The sequence below is a fragment of the Barbatula barbatula genome (genome assembly GCF_947034865.1).
Source record: "Barbatula barbatula genome assembly, chromosome: 14".
In the NCBI taxonomy this organism is placed as follows: domain Eukaryota; kingdom Metazoa; phylum Chordata; class Actinopteri; order Cypriniformes; family Nemacheilidae; genus Barbatula; species Barbatula barbatula.
In genome coordinates this window covers 11,285,536-11,305,602 of record NC_136777.1, presented here as the reverse complement: position 1 = coordinate 11,305,602, position 20,067 = coordinate 11,285,536, and the positions used below count along the sequence as shown (strand labels likewise).

General features: G+C 40.2%; 1 protein-coding gene across 2 annotated transcripts in view; it reads left to right on the top strand.

Moving 5' to 3' along the window:
* ndst2a (N-deacetylase/N-sulfotransferase (heparan glucosaminyl) 2a) overlaps nucleotides 1-20,067 on the top strand; it is an 85,885-nt gene that overhangs the window by 35,125 nt on the left and 30,693 nt on the right. For both annotated transcript variants that reach the window (XM_079472618.1, XM_079472619.1), the window contains one exon: nucleotides 18,605-18,706. The gene's annotated coding sequence lies outside the window, so the exon portion shown is untranslated. The remainder of the gene's footprint in view (nucleotides 1-18,604; nucleotides 18,707-20,067) is intronic.

Below are 20,067 nucleotides of genomic sequence, written 5' to 3'. Positions count from 1 at the left end.
TTTGCTAATGAAGTGAGATTGTCAGAGCCGGGACTGCATCCAAATGAGAACGTTTCCCCTCCTGTGTTGTTTTTCTTTTTTGTCCCTGCCCTACCCCCAATCTGAAATAGACATTCTGCATGAAAACTTCATCTGAATGCAGCCAAAATAATTTTGCTGCGTGGTCTGATTGATTAATTGATGTTGTGTTGTTAAATGGCTCTCTTGGTAATGGCTTTTCTGTATGGCGTCCAAAGTAAAAGCTAGTCTAAAGAGCAGTCTGTCACGGTCCCGTATGGCCTGAGCAGTTCCTCCTTTATGTTTGGTGTGATTATTAGCACCCTGTGTTGTATCACGGGACTGTGCCAGAGTTGACATCACTCAACCATGCCTTAATGGAGCAGGTTGGCTTTGTTTATTTTCTTTAAGTGCAGGTCAAGGCACCGGGTAGTTTTGACAAGTCGGACAACTGCCTGCATGTAGACCTGGAAAGAAAGGCCTGTATAGGATCTTGATGAATTCCTCTACTTCTTTGGGATCTGGGTCCCGTTGTGTTTAAGCAGGTGTTGTCCATTTCATTGATAGGTCTTTCAGGCTGTGTTATGACTGGCTGTGTTCTTGTGTGTGTTGGAGGTAAGGGAGCTGGGTTAAATCCGACTAGGTTCACACACGAGTGACAGGTCATATTAATCAAGCAACACTAATTCAAGTCTTTTAGGTTGGCAGGTCAGTAGCGCAATATGCTTACATTTGTCATCGTTTGTATTATTTAATCTGTAACAATTAGTGGTGCATGCAAAATGTTCTACATTCATGCAATTATGTTTTACATTGAACTTTCTTAGGTAAAGTTAAAAAACTCTAGTTTACACTTTGCTCTAAGACTATGTTCCAGTATTTTCATCATTCTGCTGCATTCTATGTTAATTTCGACAGCTTTGGGCAACAGTTCTCGCAGATGTTTAAAAAATTCATTGAACATTCAATCTGTACTCTTTCTTTCTTTCTGATTGAAATAAAGCCCCGAAGCTTTACTTTTCAACAAATTCCATCACAAATTCCTGGCTCCCCCATAAGTCACGCGGTTGCACACACCGGCTCCTTACCCAACGTGCCTGTGATTCTGCCATAATGAGTTTGTGCTCCAGCCCACCGAGGTTCTGTCTCATTAGCTTTGTGCTAATGGGGCCCTTTAGGTTTAGCTGCATGGACCTAACCAGAGGCACGCTAACCCATCATGATAGCAACTGCCTGATGGACAACTGGCAATAACTGGCATGAAACCGAGACCTCATCACCGGGGCTATTTCGCATCACTTTCACCCGCAGCCATTATTACTTGTGACTGTGCACAAGGGGCTCATTTCTAGTTGGCTTGCTTGAGAATTAAGAGCTGGACTGGAGGAAGAAAAATAAGGCAAATGTATAAACCAAGGCTTCTGGATCTGTTGCTGTGCAGATGGCCTTGTCTGGGAAGCAACTGTCATCTCTCTCTTCGCACACACACGCACTGTGGGATTGAGGCTGGACATTTGTCAGTGTCGCCCACTGGCCAGCTTTTCCTCAGCTATCACCACAGAGACAGGAAGAGGCCATTGGCAAAGCCCAGACATGGGGTGTGAGCTGAATCTGTCTCAGTCACTTTGTGTGTACGTGCATGCTGTTTGTTTGTGTGGGACATGGTATTAGTTGCATACATCATCAACCCTGCTTTCACGTTCTATTCGTCTCTGTCAGCCTGTATGTTAAAGGTTGGAAATCAGTGGGCGAGTGTGCGTTTAAGAACGAGGGTTCGGTGTGGGGCTGATTTTGTGCTGCTGTAAACTGAGATGGCTTGTTTCCAGGTGCTCTGAGCGAGAAGGCTGACTGTGATCTGTGCGAGTCTGGGAAAAAAACTCAAACAAACTTCAGCCAGCACTCCATCACTGCATCAGCTTTACACTCACAACATGCCTTTGCAAGGTTTCATCAATGCTCCAGCCGCTCACTGCAACACTTTTCAAAGTCGCAAACAACAAAAGTTAAAACAAGCACCTATGCAACTTTTCTTTTTCATACTTGCATGTAGTATTCATCAGACACTGACTAGAATGGCCACAATACATCTAGAAATGCTGATGAAAATGATGAATGACAATTACCTGTCACCATAGGACACATTTACAGTTTATTTGCCAACTAGCCATGAAAAGCCATGTATCAAAAGTTATATTGAGATTCTCTGTTATCATATTAGTTACTACAAATTTAGAGAACGTGCCTGATGTTTGTCTCCGATTAGACATCAAAACCACAGGCACACAATTGCGATGGGAGTCATTTATGAAGAGTCCAACTATCGCCAAGCTTTTCCACCCTCAAGCTGAGTAACCCGATCTGATCCTGGTGACACAGAGCTGTTATTTTAAAGCCATCGCAATGGCAAGCTGTGTTTTTCCATTGGCTCAGCTTGACTCCGGCACAATTTTGCACAACTCCATCTTTCTAACAGCTTTGCGTTTGCAACTTTACACCAACAGGACAGTTTTCCTTCCCTGTCACTCCAACAGCTGCTGGAAGTGGGGGTAATCGAACACCCATGCTCCTGCTCCTCCATGTCAAGCTTGATGCGTTATTCTAGCTGTGTTTTGCCTTCATTGGTCTGACACCACTTCATTGTATTGTTTTATTGCTCATTAGCCAAATGTTTGTGTCGTTCAAAGTACACCAGGGCCGCTCAAACATATCAAACACTTCTTGCAGCAGATGAGGCAGGACGCGGTAAAATGCACTAGCTGCGTGCAAAGATGTGAGATGGCTGAATAGCGTAGCGCAAAGTAAGCCTTTGTGGGATTTCAAGCAGATGGCCACTCAGACTTGAGATCAGTCTAAAGTTTAGAAGTAATGATATGACTGCTCAGCGCATCATTTCCTCACTTGACTTTCCTCACTCCCTCGCTTTGTGTGAACAGCTCATGTAAAGAGAAAGAGAAACAGAGCGGAAACGTGAGGTTGAATGATCGCTCTGCTCTGCTGGAAAGCCGAGAGTCATCCATAATGAGTGCCTGCAGCTTAATCGTGTACAAGAATTTTCAGAATCCGTTTCCACCAGAAAGACGAGCGGCGTAATGAAGCAGCCGGAGTATGAGAGAAACACAATGTGTGCACGGAGGTAGAGAAAAGGAAAAATGGAAATGAGCGAGATGTGACGCCTAGAGGGGAAGGGTGCTGGAAGTGTCAGGTTCTTAGACCTCCTGGAGAATGGAGAAGGGGCAGGTTTAGGGATAGAAAGCCTGAAAGAAAAAAGCTATCTGAGATGTTTCCTGTTTCTTGCAAGGGTTTTTGTTAGGGGGTGTATACATAGCAATGTGTGTAGCTTCAGGCTTGCAACTAGAGAGCGAGCAAACGCAAGGTCCACAATAAGACGTGAAGTCTGCAAGCTGCCAGATGTTTCAAATTCCTTAAGCACTTTTGTTTTGTTGAAGATGTTATCATAAACTATTGTAGTGCACATTGGCAGGCAGGTGCAAGTTTCAGAAATGTTTATTTACACACACACTCAAACATACCCAAGAAGAACTAGTGCATAATTGTATTCACTGGCATCTCTTTAAGATGTACACCCAAGTGGCCAATAAAAAGTAAAGTGTATGAAGAAACGTAAAAAGGAACATCTGTAAAGTTCAAATCTTTATTTGAACTTTAGAGCCATAAAATTGCATAGGAAAAAATCCTTTCCATTTTATATTTACATCTGTGGAAAAACACTAAGTTTTTCTGAATTTACTATTAGGTATGCGACTGTGTTAAATTATTATTTTTGTTTTATTCTGTGAACTTCTACCAATAATTCTCCCAAATGTCAAATAAAGGTATTGTTTCTTTTTTCAGAAAATAGAAAACTGGAGATACAGATATAAATTGATATTTATTTAATTAATATAATTTAAGACCTCAAATACTGTAAAGAAAACAAGTTCATATTCACTTTTAAGCAATGTAATAGTACTACACAGTACACAGTAGTCTAGAAACGCTGGTTAAATGAAATTAATAATGTTCTCTTCATTTTGGCTGTATGTATGCATGTATGTATGTATGCATGTATGTATGTATGTATGTATGCATGTATGTATGTATGTATGTGATGTTCAGAATGTGTACAGAATGAATCATGTTTATATTGGATCAAAAACACTACAATCAGAAGTAACACTTTTGAGTGTTAATTGTAAATTGTACACTTGATGATTTGTTTCCCATCGTTTCTTTTGCCATAACACCATTTAAGGAATCTCTAATAAAGAATGAACATGACCTTCCCTTCTAGAGGCAATGATCCCAGAGCAGACAGACGAAACACTTCTTCTCAGTCATCATTACACACAGAAACTCACATTTACTGTGTTAAATTCGCTTTGCGTTCATGTTTGTGGTGGTGGTCACTTTTTCTGTGATCTGATCTCTGTGTCCTTGTTAGCAGTAGACACGCTGTGCCGTTATAACGGTTTGGCTATCAGTCTATCTATTCATCTTTCTGTCTGTTTGTCTGCCTCACTGCATCCACCCCAGAGTCTCTGTCATTCTCTCTTCCTCTCGCTCCCAATCAGTGTCATAAGCCCTGAACCGCTATTGTTTCCATAAATCTGAAGGTTTTTTTTGTAATGAATTTGTGTTTTAGGATATGTACACAGTACAAGATAAAAGCTCTTTGCCTTGTACGCATGACTTGCAGTTTCCTGTTTTCTCTTGTAGACAATTAGACTAATTGCAGATTAGGTGTAACAGATACAAGACTGTCTATTCAACTTTAGTTTCGATCCTGAAATCTTGCATGCATAGTTACGAAGTAATTGCAAGCATGAAGAGAAGTCTCATCCTGTACTGTAAGTTGCATGGCGTGCTTTTGTAGATCTTCCATGACTGTATGACAGCACAAATAGATTTAGTTGTTCTTTGTAATTCTGTTGTCACATCTCTCCCTCATTTGATCTCTTCCTCAGTCTGACTCTCTCGCCTACAGACCGATGATTTTTCATAGATCTACAGGTTGTTTTAGCGGTGATGACAGTTGTTCATTGTGTTGCTGGTGAGAGATGAGCGGCAGCTGAAAGAGCTGTGAGAATGAGAGCAGAACGGACCTGCGTAAGGGGATGTTGGGGAACAATCCGGTGATAGGCTGGGGTTAATACTTCATCACACTGTATTGCTGTGTGATACGAGAGGTGTTTGTGGACTGAGTTGAGCATAGTACCACTAAGGACCATTCAATGAGCCTAAGTGTTGTACTATGTTCAATGTGTGCGCGTGTGTGATAAGGACAGAGAGTGTGACTGATTGTTTGGGACGTGAATGGTTTCGCTCGTGGGGATTTGGTGGGTCCTGAATCTGCTGCCAAGTGCTACAGAGACAACCAAGCAGATGGAGAGGGGAAGACGCTCTGTCAGAGTCGTTAACCGTGGGCCAAACCAGGATACGTAGATGCGCTCGTGCCTGGCATTTTTAGGAGGTTGAGGAAAGAGAGTTGGCTTTGCTTTTTTTGTTCGGCTCATCATCTGTATTTAAGCCTCTCTTTTGCTCTTCTTGAATAAAACACTTCTGTCTTCCACAGCAGCTCGGTTGGAAAAGCAGAGATGCTCCAATTATTGGCTTTCATGGAGGAGAGAAGTTCAACAACAATCAGTTTAGCATGCAGGATGTTGATTTGCGTGACCACAGGGGTGCTCGTTCTCGTTTCTGGAGGTCCACCTTTCCTGCAGAGTTGGGTCTAACTGTAATGGAACACACGTGAACTAGCTAATCAAGGTCTTAGAGTTCACTTGGAAATTGCAAGCAGGTGTATGACTGCACGATTGGAGAGCAACTCTGCGGGAATCTACATAGTCAGGAACAGGATAGATCACCACTGTGTTCCATGCTGACGGCACTGTGTTAAACCAAAGGCAGCTGCATCGGTAACACTTTACAATAAGGTTCTACTTGTTAAGATCGAATAATGCATTAGCCAACATTAAATAACAATGAACAAAACTTTTTTTAAACTCATTTGTTAATCTTAGTTCACCATTTTATGAATTGAATCATTCTTTTTAACATAAACTAACATTAAAAAGGATCCTTTACTGCTTAAAAACGATGTTACTCATTGTAAGTTCATGCATTTACTAATGTTAACAAATACAACCTTCTTGTGAAGTGTTTGAAGCATTTATTACTAAACCGTTTTTCTGTACTGTAAATAATTAGACACTAAGCACTACGGCGGCTGACACAGAACTAAGATGTTGTCATGTTTTCACTTCTTTGCTGAAGAAGACAACATTTTTACAAAATTCGCTCTGCAGAGCAGTTTGCCTGTATCGGGCTACTGTAGAAACAACATGGTGAAGGGGACCTGCGGTGTATGTAGCCAGAAATAGCACATTCTAAGGAATGATGTAAGGTCTTTATACATCTCTGAAGACATAGTTATGTATATTATATTGCATTTCTCTCAATACATCCTCGAAAATATTACACATTGGACCTTTAAAATTTTAGGTGTGGGTGTTTTGTTTATATTACTGACCACTTGTGTTTTTGTTATGCTATTTAGCCTATTTTATGGGTTGCAAACAGAATCACAGGATTATTAAATGTACATTTTCTAATTTGATTTACCCCTTTTAGCTGCTCTATCCGATGCCATCTTTATTCTATCAACTAATCGACCACATACCGAGATTGTGGGATATCTCGTGCGAAATCAATCCGATGGATGCATTGCAGCAAGACACCAGCAATGAATTTAGATACCTTTACTGCATTTGTCAGGTTTCAGACACTGAGTTTATGCATAGTACAGCAGCTGACTGCAATTATTCGGCACACAGCAGCCTAGTAGGATCTCCGAGCAGTGCAGCTATCAGCAGAGGCATTGACTTGGCTCAGTCTCATATGAAACGCTGTCAGTTGTCATTCTATGAGTAATGGCAGCGCTATAATAGGAGAAAGTGTTCGCCTCTCAATCAATTCTGCCCTAATTAGTGTTAATGTAGTGCCAAAACCCTCCTGAAGTTCACTTCATCAATGCCAGCTCATTTTCTCTGCGGTCATAGGGCAATGGAAACAACATCTTCATCACGACTGCAATTTTACATAATGTAACAATAGATATTGTGTAGTCGTTTTTGGTGTCACAGCCTCTGTTCTAGTTATGGCTCACAGCACCGCAACGGCCAATTAATGTTCCATGACACAATCAGAGCATTCGGCTCATGAATTATGGGACGGTTGTGGAAAGCAATCACAGATCTTCTGCTCTTGCTCCATTTTTGTGATTTTGATTGCTTCCTTTTCCTTTTTTATAATGAGAGTCTTACAGTGTGCTATTTTAACCTTTGAATGTAATGAAAGTATTGGTATATTATAATAGTACAGTGTAGTATTAATTTCTGACAGCGTGTTTAATTCTAAAGTAGAAATCAGCTGTTTCAAAACAAAGTTTTATGCCCCTGTGGTCATAAAGAGACTGACTTATGTTTGTGTAAGTGTATACAATCGATACATGCGTTTGTAGCTGAGGGGGAATAAGTTAATTGCGTATACCTGCAGTTTCATATAGCCTTCAAAACAGAAAACAGCTTGGTCCTCTGAGACCGATTTGACTGACTGCTTCAAAGGAGCAGAATATCTTTAATGATTTGAATGCCATGTCAGATCTGTAAATAGTCGGCCTCCTCGACTCTCCCTCTTCCTTCCCCACGTCACAGTTTGAATTATTTTCCTCTACGGGAACATCTCAATGTGTTTGGCTGTGAATGCCAAACACTCAATCACTGCTTCATTTCCTTCCTTCTCTGGCCTCTAAAGTAATAGGATTCCTCATCCGGTATGACTTGACTCCTACTGGCCTAATTGGAGTTTGAAAAAATGAAAGACGGGAAACGCTCCTAAAATAACAGTTTCTCAAATGAAAATTAAGACCGAATTTACTTTGTGCCAAAGGCAGTTATGCTTGTGTCTGAATGTAAATGAGACTGTTACAGTAGATGTTATGGCTGTGATAAAAAAATCAATTTGACGATGCACGCATCGACACTTTTGAAATTAGGCAATTATTGTGCAAAAAAGATTGTTGAACAATTATTAGTGGTGTAAAGGATCTGATCGGAGTTTATCGGTGTTCTGTACGGACCGCCCATTTTGCATGCGATTAAAATCAATGAAACTCCCTTCGCTGGAAGGATGTAGTGATGCGCCGCTCGCTCATAATACAGTAACGTGTTTGAAAAGAAGTGGAAGAGCCACAGTAAATGTGCATGGTTAAGAAAATGAAGAGCAAAGACCTGCTTAAATCTTATAGCACCTGTCACATTTATAATCTTATATCTAGAAATCCGTCAACATATTTCTTTTTTTAATTAAATCTATTTTCTCAGATTGCACGTTTATGCATATATTCATATTTTTATTCATCATACACACGTATGCATGTGTTATAAAAATAGACTATATGATGTAACCAAGAAAATCTCTGACTTAATCTTCTGCAACTTTATACTCATTCTCATAACTACTTTATGCATTGATTTGTCATTAAGTAGTTATGAATGGCAATTTTCTGCAAGTATATTTCGCTCTAAATCTTTCATATGAGAAACGTAATAAAAAATTGACCCGTATCGCATTGTGGCCTTGTATCTCGATGCATATTGTTTTGTACGATTTGTCGGCGATACACAGCCCTAGTAGATTTAGCGATGAGTTTAAATTGACTTCTGTTAGCTTTAAAACTTGGCTTTGATTCATTAAGTATGGGGTCAGTGTTTGTGTGTGACACCTTAGCTGTGTCTGCTTGATTCCCACTGAGTGTTTTAATGATACAAGTGCAGCCAAACCTCTGTGTGTGTGCGCGTGCATGCGTGTGAGTGTTTTTCTCCACAAGGCATCATGAATTAAGCATGACTACACAAAGCGAGACTCATGTGAGTTTAGATCAGGTGAGGAAGAAAGGAGGGATAGATTTTCACTTAGATCCTCTGTCATTGCATCAAACCGCTCTACTGTCTAAAGCTGACCAGCTCTCTGCGTTTTCCCTGTATGAGAAACAAGCATTTAGAGGAAGCATTGGGGCTGTCATCAGACATGACTCTCTCATCCCTCTTCTCACGAGCCTCAGCATCATTGCCTAATCCCATCATTTAAACCCTGTGTGTGAGAATTGAGCAGAGCTCTGAATGTGTCTTGCTGCAGGGTAATGCTTCTACCCTGATGCGATCTGACACATTGAACCGCTGCGTCTCAACTACCGCACCATTACCTCCACACAGAGCGCTCAGTTGGCTCTCGAAGAGAAACACAGAATTGGGAGGAAATGACACAAACTTCACTGGAGTTCAGAGGGTGGAAATCTATTTCTTTTTTCGAAGCTCAAAGTCGCTCCGAGTTTCTCTTCAGAATAACAAGTTGTCTGTCTTTAATCTGCGTGTTCAGTGCATTTCAGTTTCACGTGTCATCTTGATCTGTGTTCGGCGGAATCAAAGTGTTTGTAAGTGGGATGCGTCATTGGAAAAGCTCTCTTTTTGTGTGTCTGTGCATGTACGAGTGTATGTGTGTTTGTGTGCACGCTCTCGCAAGTGTGTCTTATGTAGCAGTGAGTCAACATGTTCTCTCCGGCTCAGAGCTTTCTCAGCGGGAAGTCTCGTCTCCTGAGCTGTTCTGCATTAGAGAGAAGCAGAGCAGTGTGGTGCATTTAACCCAATAAGCACACTCCAGGTGAGCAACTGCCTTTGCCGAGAGATAGCAGTGGGGATATATTGGGACTTGTTTCACATTTGTCCCTCTTGATTGATTATTAGCCAAGACCGTACTACTGAGTATGTCTTTTTATTGTTGCAAAGCAGAATTCTTCTAAGGGCTTGCTTACAGTCAGTCTAACACTCGGTTTTAAGCTTTATTTTAATTTAGGAAAATCTGACATACAGTGCATTATAGAAAGATTAGCGATCAACATTATGAGTCCAGTAAAATGTGCAATCCGACAAGTGATCTGTGTGTCTTAGGATATCTTCAACTATTTGTGATATAGTCTGTGAAATCCATACTAAAGTCTCAACAAGCATAAACATTTGATACTATTTAAACTATTAATTTCACTACGATTTAATTTTTTGACACGTCCTTACTCGGGCAATATTAAAGATATCATGATAATATTTTATACGTTTTTTTCTTTTTGTGTAATGATATCATATTTCTAACCATCTTCACGCAGAATAATAATTCAATGTGGTCCTGGACCACAAAAGCGGTCATAAGGTTTTTTTTAAAAATAGGAAATTTACAAAATATCCTTATGATCATGATTTCTACTTAACATCCTTATGATTTTGGCATTAGTGTTATCTCGGTACCAAATTGAAAATAACCGCTACCCATACCAGTGAAATTCCATGTTTCGCCGTACCAAATTTGGTACCAAAACACCAGTACATGCTAATTGAAAAACAATTCTATAAATAACGCTCATTGTTAATATCAATTTATAAAAAGGAATGTTTTGCCATTTTGCATACATGAAGTGTACAAGTTTATTGTTGCTGTACCTGTTGTGTGCTCAAAGGGTCTTGCATGCTGATGAACACCCTCCTCAGTCTGCTGCTGTATAAGACAAATAGAAAACTGACTGAACATACATGCATATGCAATATTAGAAGAAGTATAAGCATTTGTAAGCAGAAGTGTTAGCATTTACACAGGATTACTATCAATTAATGTAACTGTATATTAAAATAATAACTGCCACAGATAGCTTTTTCTTTAGTTAAAATTAGCCTTTTTTTAAACCTGATAAAGTTTTCTATCCAAGAATATATTTTTTTTCAGGCTTAATGATATTAACAACATACACATTGCTAGTCATCTATTGTTTTATAGCACAATTTCTGATATATAAAATAAGTAGGCTACTGTAAACCCCACAATGTCCTCCCATTTATTTGACCCCATTACAGTTATAAAAGCATTAAATGGTTCATGAGGACACTTGACTGGATTAGCATTGGCTCTAACAAATTAACACGCAAACAGGGACCATTATTTTAATGTAACCTTTAACTTAATATATGCTACAACATTCATAATGCAAACTATAACAGAATGTTCAACTTACCGACTGAACTCGTTCAAATAAATCTGGATTTTACCTCCTTTCACCACAAAACTCTGTTTGTTTTCTTCGTGATATGTCTTTAATCTGAAATATTTCTGTGCACAGCTGTGTGCATCTCTTGTGGATCGGAGCCGTGTTTATCCATGCATCACGTCTTATGAAAATTTCCGACTGACAACCTGTCAGACAGCGCATCAGTATCCGGTTGACTCGGTACGTCGGTGGCGCCGGGTCTTATGAAAATTAGGTGTTTCCAACTTTCTTATTTTTAGGTCGCGACTAGGATCTGAAGTATCTTGAAAACACTATTTGGCATAAACGAAAAATGTCATTTTGACCCATACAATGTATTGTTGGCTATTGTTGTATACAAATACACCCTTGCAACATGTGACTGGTTTTGTGATCCAGGTTCACATATAATATGTTAATTTGTATGTGCATCTGACTGAAGACAGGGCACTGACCACATCATGCATTGTTAATGGCAAAGTTTTCTGTTGCTTTGACTTTGATCCTATTTCTCGCTGGCCTAAAGAAAAACCAGTGATTACTAAACAACTTGCATGACGTAAATTATGTTGGCTCAAAATGAAAAATGAACTACCTCATGAATGTTTACATGCATCCAGCTGTACAAGGAAAATAACAATTTATGCATTCTGACAAGAGCGTAATCTTTACAAATGTATATATTCTGTGTAATTATTAAATGGCAAAACCGTAACGTGGCCTCTTCATGATATTATGAGACCCATGCGAGCCTGTGCGGAGAGGTGCGATGAAGCCCTGAAGTGGTCATGTAAAAAAACATTTCACTCTAGTCATTTGCTGTAATACACTCTTTCCTCTGTGGTTGATCATGGAGGTTAAGAACCCACACACATATCTCAGAGTGGGTTTGTCTCTTGCATTAACCTGGATTATCATTAATCTGCCTATAAGAAGTGGCCCTCCGGGACCTGACATTTGGCACACGTGAAAAAGCAACAGAGAAAGACAGCAGGGAGTGAAAACCTTCATGAATATTTCCATCAGGTAATCCTCGGGCTCTCCTCCCAAGCGCCTGCGTCTGGTTTTGCGTTTAATCCGACCATCCTGTGATTAGCTAGGGCCTGTTACTGCATGGTGCTGGATTAGCGTCCCGCCCAGTCAGACGCTTGCTCTAGCAGGCCGCCGCCCTGAGCCTCCGCGTGGAGCTCTCATCTTTCCCAGATGCCGATTATGGGCTGTAATGGGCCACACTAGCAACACACCCTCAGGGCAGGGGAGATGGAAGGGCCTGTGTTATTGGAACGAGATAGTACTGGGCAATGGTAGGGTTGTTAAATCGATATTAGCAACAGACCTCCACCTTAGTTAATGAGGTGCTTGGAGTGGTGCTTATTGTCCAGTGTTGGTTTATTGGGTCAAATTTCAGTCAGACAGGGATTTCTCAGCGGCTCAAAGCCAAGCCCACTATTAACCCTGTCTTTGGGTATTGCACCCTGCCTTCTATCGTTTATATGGTGAGATGGATATTAACTCTGCTCCTCAGCTCCCACAACGCTATGTGAGGTTTAACTTGGAGGTGGAATTTAGGTGACTTCTAATAATAAAACCTCAAAGCCATTTGATGGATCTCATTGTGGCTGCTGAGCCTTGAGGTGCCAATATGTATGTGTGTGTGTGAGTGTGTGTTTGACCCCAGGCAGGTTGTTGTGGAAGGGCATGTTTGTCTGGTGCCCAGGATACAGCCTCCAGACGGCCCTCTTGGATGGTCTAGCGAAGTCACAGACATGTGACTGTAAACTTCCACTTTATCCGCCCATCTATCTTTTCAAGGCCTTATCACTCAGTCTTTCTCAATTGCCCTCTTTTTCCTCTCTTCCTCTCTTTGATCTTTGCTCTATTTCCTCTGAATGACCTTTATTCCAGCATGATATAAATATGTGCGCGTGTGATCACATAAAATGTGTAGTTAATGAACCATAAGCAGAAATGGTGTGCAGGTTAGTCAGCGTGAAATGTGTTTTACTTTTATATTTGTGTTTGTGGCCGTGGAATAAAAGCCACAAATCAATCACACTTAAAACTTAAAGGGATACTTCACCCAAAAATTCTGTCACCGTTTACTCACCCTGAGATTGTTCCAATCCTTTGATTTATTTGTTCCGCTGAACACATAGGAAGATATCTGGAAGATTGTCAAATCTCACCCCCCATTGACTCCCATAGTATTTGTTTTCCCTACAACGGCAGTAAATGGTGAGCGAGATTTTACATTCTTCCAAATTTCTTCATGTGTGTCCAGTATAACAAAGACATTTATTTGGGTTTGGAACAGTCTAATGGTGATTAAATGATGACAGAATTTTCATTTTTGGGTGAAGTATCCCTTTAATAAAAATCTTTTAATTGTTGTTTTCTGAAGTCTGAATCTATACTTAAAACCTTTAAAAGTTCTGAAAATAAACTAAGGCATTCTGAAAATGTTATTTTTGTGACCTTAATATAACAAAAGGAAAATGACGTTTAATATAAACCAACGCCCTGAAATATAAAAGTGAGCATAGTTGATGAAGCAACCGTATGTGTGGATTGTTTTCCTCTGTCTCTTTTTAAATTAGTTTCATCATTCTCACCACTTTCCAACCTTGACCAAGGTGAAACTAATTGCGTTTGCTCTTTACATTTAGGACCTTTTTATGTCTTAAAACATATAGCCGTTCTTTTTTCTCAGGTTTAAAACCTATCATCCATCATCTCTAAATGGAAGTTTCAATCTCTGTTCTTTCATCACCCCGAATCCAAACCAAGCCGGTCAGATCAATAGCTCGGCCCAACCCCAAGAGACCCAGCGAAACATTTCTAGCTGACAAAAGAGGGAGCATCCTTTCTACCTGCACAGGTGACCGAGCCGTCCGTTCCATCTGAGCAGCTTTCTGCTCTCTCTGTCTGCTCCAGTGAGATTGGAAGAAGATGTGGACAGCAAGGACAGGCAGAGAGTTTGGAGACGTGCAGTTTGCTTGGTTCCATGCAGTGAAAAAAAAACATGCGTTGATGATGATGACGTTAACTCTTCTGCTTTTGAGAGCACGGTTGTCCCCCACTCAGCTGACCCTTGTTTATACCCATACACAAGTGAAATCAGAGTCAAAGACGATGTGCGAACGCTCAGTGCTAAAAATACCAAGTAGATGATGGAAAGCGCAGCACTGAAATAAAGTCATTAAGTCACTGTGAATCACATGGGATGTACTGGTAGGTCTCGCCGCTGCCGGGCTCTGCAGGGTTGCATTGATTTCAGCTGGTTTCTAACGGCCTCTAATAGGAGTGGAAGAGTTAATGGAATGTTCTGGAATGAAAGGGCAGGTCAAAGGAGGCAGTTAAAGACGACGGGCAGTCAGAAGGTCAAGGGTCATCCATTGTCATGGCAGTTTGATGAACATGTCCGTCTTTATATTTAGATATCGGTGTGCTGTTGAAGGTTACTCTGTAATCCTCATATCTGCCGGTAGATACCGGAGTATCTTTAGTGATGAAGTGTCCATTATTAATGTCTGTTTTTTGTTATTAATTTGATGAAGCACATAATTTACTCCACAGTGGGCTATATAGTGTCTGTAAATGACTCAGTAACAATCACATGATCCCTCCATAGAAACCCTAATAGTGGAACCCCTTACACAGCTGGCAACAGACAGCCAGATGTTTAAGGGCTGGGGGTATATTAAATATTTACAATTTAGACCGACTCAGTGTTCTTTTGATAGAGAAATAGCATAAATCAATTTTGTTCTGATATTATTTATCATTGAATCAGCAAATGCATAAATATTCAATTTAATAGTGAATATTGTCAAAATACATGCTATTGTAAAATGCTATTTATTGCTCCCTGCTGAATACGGTGTATCTGTGTAACACTGCAATGCAACACTGATCCTCACTGCTGCCTTGTAAAATTCTCTCTCCCCACCTTCACAAAGGTCAAGCTGCTTTATGACCCTTGTACTGAAGCGGCCTTCAGCAAGGTATTTATGAAGATCCTTCGTAGATGTTGTTGTTCAAACAGTTGTGTAATACACAAACCTTAAAGGAACAGCGCATCATAAAATCTGAACTTATGTCTTTCCAAACTAGGTCTAAGTGTTTCTAATGCTAACTTTTCAATGCTGTTATTGTACTTTCAGGGAATGGAAATAATGTTGACATTGTAAAAAATATAACCTTTTATGTTCCACCGAGGAAATCATTCATATGGGTTTATTTATGATAAATGTCTTTGTTCTGATCAACACAGAGAAAGATATTTGAATAAGGCTTGTAACCAAACAGTTCTTTGACCCTATTGACTAACATAGTAGGAAAAATGACTTTATATGTATATACATTATTTTCTTTGTTCTGTTGAACAGAAAAGAAGATCTTTTGATGAATGTAGGACAGTAAACAGTTCTGGGGCACTATTGACTGCCATTGTAATTTTTTCTAATAGGAAGTCAATGGGTTCTGAAAATTGTTATGTTACAAGCATTCTTTCAAATATTCTCTCTGCCTTCAACCAATCAAAGAAATGTATACAGGTTTAAACAACTAGGGAGTGGTTAATGCATGACAGAATTTCACATTTTAGGTGAACTGTACCTTTGACATGAACAGAAAACCTCTCTGGCCCCGAGTGGAAGAAAACTAGCAAAAACCTGGTCTCGCTCCAGTCGAAGACCTTTTTGCTGTGATACTTGCCCCAATTTATTGAGACCTATAAAATCTATTTGCAGATTTAAATTCCTGGCAGTTTGACAACGGACAACTATGATGAAGGCGGAGGTTGTTTTCTTCTGGCACCCTTAAAAAAACAGCTCCTGCTTCCAACAGGAAGACGAAGACTTGTAACATTTCCAGCGAACATGCTGTGATATTCCTTAGGGACTAAATGTTCATTTTTAAGAGCAAGGACCTTTCTGTGTTTTGTCAAACAACAAGCTCTGCAACCAAAACGACATAACCAGCACATGAGAACGTACAAGACAGCCATGGGGGTTTGCAGACCCACGCAGATCATTCTGCACCCACGGACTGCGCAGAAAGGTCTACTGATTTCCACAGCATTTGAGCACTGGTCATTCACAGCGTTTTGAAAACAAACCATTTTAAACGTATGTTTATGAAGTAGTTTGGCTAATGAGGGTTTTATCGTGTTAAGCCCACATCATTGTGCGGATTTCTTCCCATAAAGCCACAATTTTATGTTTGAATGACATTCGCATGGAAATGTGAAAGGCATACCGTTGATCTCACATCATAGTATCAGATGAAAAGTTGTGAAAGAGCTGTGTCCAGTGCAAAAGACAGTATTTGTTAGGATAAAGAGATTATATGAAAACAGGATCACCTGTTGGCGTTATCTCTTCTGCTTGCTGTCTTCTGTACCCTGGATGATGAAATGACTTCAGACAGATCGAGCAGATCTTTAGGGATGTAAGAGAGCTTCAGTTGCCGTATTTTTCATGTGCCAATGCCTTTCTGTCAGCCTTTTTATTATACAGTAGGATTAAAAGCAATTGTTTCTTTTACTTTCAAATATTCACTCTGATGAATTTGAAGTGTTTTCTGAGTGGGCTTTATTTCACCCTCCCTCTAAATTACAAGGCCTGACTCCAAGCTGATTTATAAACCCTGTGATGACTCCACCTTCATTCTCTGCTTATTCATTTTCATGGCTTGTGTAGTTTTACACTCATCACACTGGCAGATGTGTTATGTCCCACCATCATGCCCCCTCTCTGATTTGTCGTGGCCCAGCTGATAAAATGCTACTAAAATTGCAGCATCTTAAGATTGTATTTCACGTATTGCGTCTCTCCGCCCTCCTCTCATCTTTGAAATACCCCCATAATTCCAAGAGTGTTGCCACGGCAGCCCATCCCTCTGCAGTTTTCAATGTGATCATTTTCTAATCTTCTCCCCTGTCATTGTAAATGCAGTTATGTCACCGTTTCACCCGCTGGAGAGATGATGTTACACGTCTCTTGCCGACCAGCCCATCGCACACATACCGTACGCTCTCCACCGCTGTCTGGTTTGATGGTGAGAACTGGGTTTCTTTGAGGAGTCATTTCAGAGCTCTGTGGGCTTTTGCATGTACAAACTTTGACAGTCAGTGGATACCTGAATAATGAGGGCAGAGATTGAGTATGTCTGGTTCCTGCCTGATGATGCTGAGACTGACATAAGTGATTTTTACCGTCTCCAGTGCAGTCAAACAGTCAGGCAATCAGCACGCTGGCCAGGAGCTTGGAGATCAATTAACACCCTGCATGAACTTTAGACTGCTTTTTGTCAGGTTGAGCCGAGATGGCACAGTGGGGATGTGGGTTGTGGCAATGGAATCTATAAAATATGCAGTGAATAGTGGTGAGCAAAAGATTGTGGGAGAAATGGTCAATTAGATAAAAAAAGTTCAGTGAATGGTAGATTTAGCTCACTGTTCCAACACTGATAGTGACAGGCATGCTTTGTTTAATTTCTCTGTCAATATTGAGTCAGTGGATAGTGGAACATGGCTTTCAGTGGGACTTTGACACTGTGCAGAGGTCGTTTTGAGACTTGGAGTTGTTTAACTCCACAACTGGGCTATAGTGTGATTCCCCTTTGTAAACATCACATTACTGATGCATGCATGTGTGTCTATGTGCAGGTGTGCCTTTCAGGTGATGGTTGATGTTTCCTCTCTTGGCTGGATGTTGTGCATCTCTCAGCGTTCCATTAAACATTAAGCGTTCAATCTGCAACAGCAGGAACAAAGGAACCTTCCTGTGTGTTTCCTCTGTTGTCTATTTTGCCCGCCTTCTCTCTCTCTCTCCTTCTGTTTTTCACAGTATCACTCTCTCTCCCTGCATGTCCCCATTTTCTCTTTCGGCTTCCTGTTGTGCATAACCAGCCAGAGAATAAAACTAAGGCCCAAATCCACTCCCAAGCTACCAGATGCATGCTGGTTATTGTGAAGATTTTTGTGGAGATCCATATCTTTACTGTAACCAAGATTCTTTTTCCAGGTGCAAGTCTCTTTATACTGTTTGTGTGTGTTTCTTCTTGGGTAATGTTTGTGGCTTTAGCGGACTTTTACCTCATTATGTTTGATATGTTTGTCTCTATCAATCTCTAGTGTCTGGGGTTTTGCTTCCACATTTTAAATCATTTTCCTGGATATCTCTCCAATACAGGATCCACGTATAAACATTGTGTGGCAGAAAGGGTCTGTCTGTAATTGGTCAAGGGGTGGGTTCTTATCTTGATGTGGTTTGTCAATAGATGAACATCAGCACACAAATACGCACAAGGTGCTTCAGTGGTGTTCAGGTCATAGTCTAGGAGAGAAGAGAAGAGTGGACTGTTTGAGACTGAAACACTGCGAGATTGAGATCAAACATCGACTGCACTGTGACGCAAGAGCCCAAGGAGTCATCTATCAAACCGTCATCTCATGTGTCCTCTGTGTCCTCATTATAGGTATCTGAACACATGCTGAGAGCCTCACACTTTCACCCAGGACAAATCAACCAATAGACGGACCAATTCATCAAACAAGATCATTCACGGCAGCAGAAATTCGTAAGTGTTACAGTCATTTGTTTTTGTCTTGTGCATTTTTTCTAGGTACCCAAAGTGATCTTTGTTTTTATTAATATTGTGTTTATCTATTTTGGAAGCACCTTAATTTATCCACTTTATTCAAATTTTTTGCTCCTGAAAATTGCACTTAGTATTGTTGTTTCGTCGCTGTCTCTGAAACCAAAGACTTTTAGCAACTCATTTCCCCTTATTGTACAAATCTGCTTCAGGGATAACAGTGTAAACCTTGTGCATCATCAATCAGGCAAGCAATCATTTATCATCATTGTTCATTAGCACCATACATAGCAAAACTATTTTCACCGCTCACTTTTGAGTTGCTTGTTGGTATGGCAACAAAGTCTAAACTCTACTACAGTAAAGTCAAACAAGTTTTTAATCCCAATTCTGTGGTTCAGCTTGACTAACCTCACAGTTTCTGTTCACTCCAAATATTTACATATGTATTAAACAGAAGCTAGCTAAGTCACATTACATTTACCGGACTGGGATTTTGAATTCAGACAGGGCGAATACTTTTTCTGACATTTCTCTAAATCTACTTACTATGCGTGGGTTTGAATTGTGTATGGAGTTTCGGTGCACCTCTTGTACTTTAAATGTAATTGACCCAAGAACCAAAGAGGAATTACTTATTTCTCAAGTGAATGCTGTCAAACCACATAGAGAGAATACAAGCTTCCCAGATCTTTAATGTCTTCTATTTCTTTCATACATTTCTTCATCCACTGATTTGCTGGTCTCCATTAACCTTCATCTACTGTATATACACTACTATTCAAAAGTTTAAGGTCACGTATTCTGGATTTTTTTATAATACAAAATTCATAAAAACTGTGGAATAACACAAATATATCTTCAAAGTTACCTCTGGCCTATGCTCTTGGCATTCCTTAGTGTCCCACCCTGAAATGCATTTTCTTAATAGCATTGGAGTTTGTCTTCATCTGATGTGTCTTCATTATTCGGTCCAAATCATCCATTACAACTGTTTTCTCTACATCAACTTACTTTAAACATTCAGGCATGTGCCGTCATATCAGAAGGGTTTTGTCATATTGGTCAAGAGAGCCCAAACTTTAGAAGAGTAAGACAGACACAAACTTAATCCGAGCAGGGAGATGATCTGAAGCCTGTGTAAGACTGCTGAGACAACTATCTTGATTTGATATTGTTTGCTACATTGAGATTGCATCTGTGTTTTGGATTGACCTTTGTCATCGTCTGCCTTTCTGTTTTTAGATTTTCTTTGCTCCATAGAGTATTTGTTCTGAGAAAGATTTTGAATGTGGTGGCGTGATAACCTCTCAAATAATGAGGCTGATTTGGCACAGGTGTGA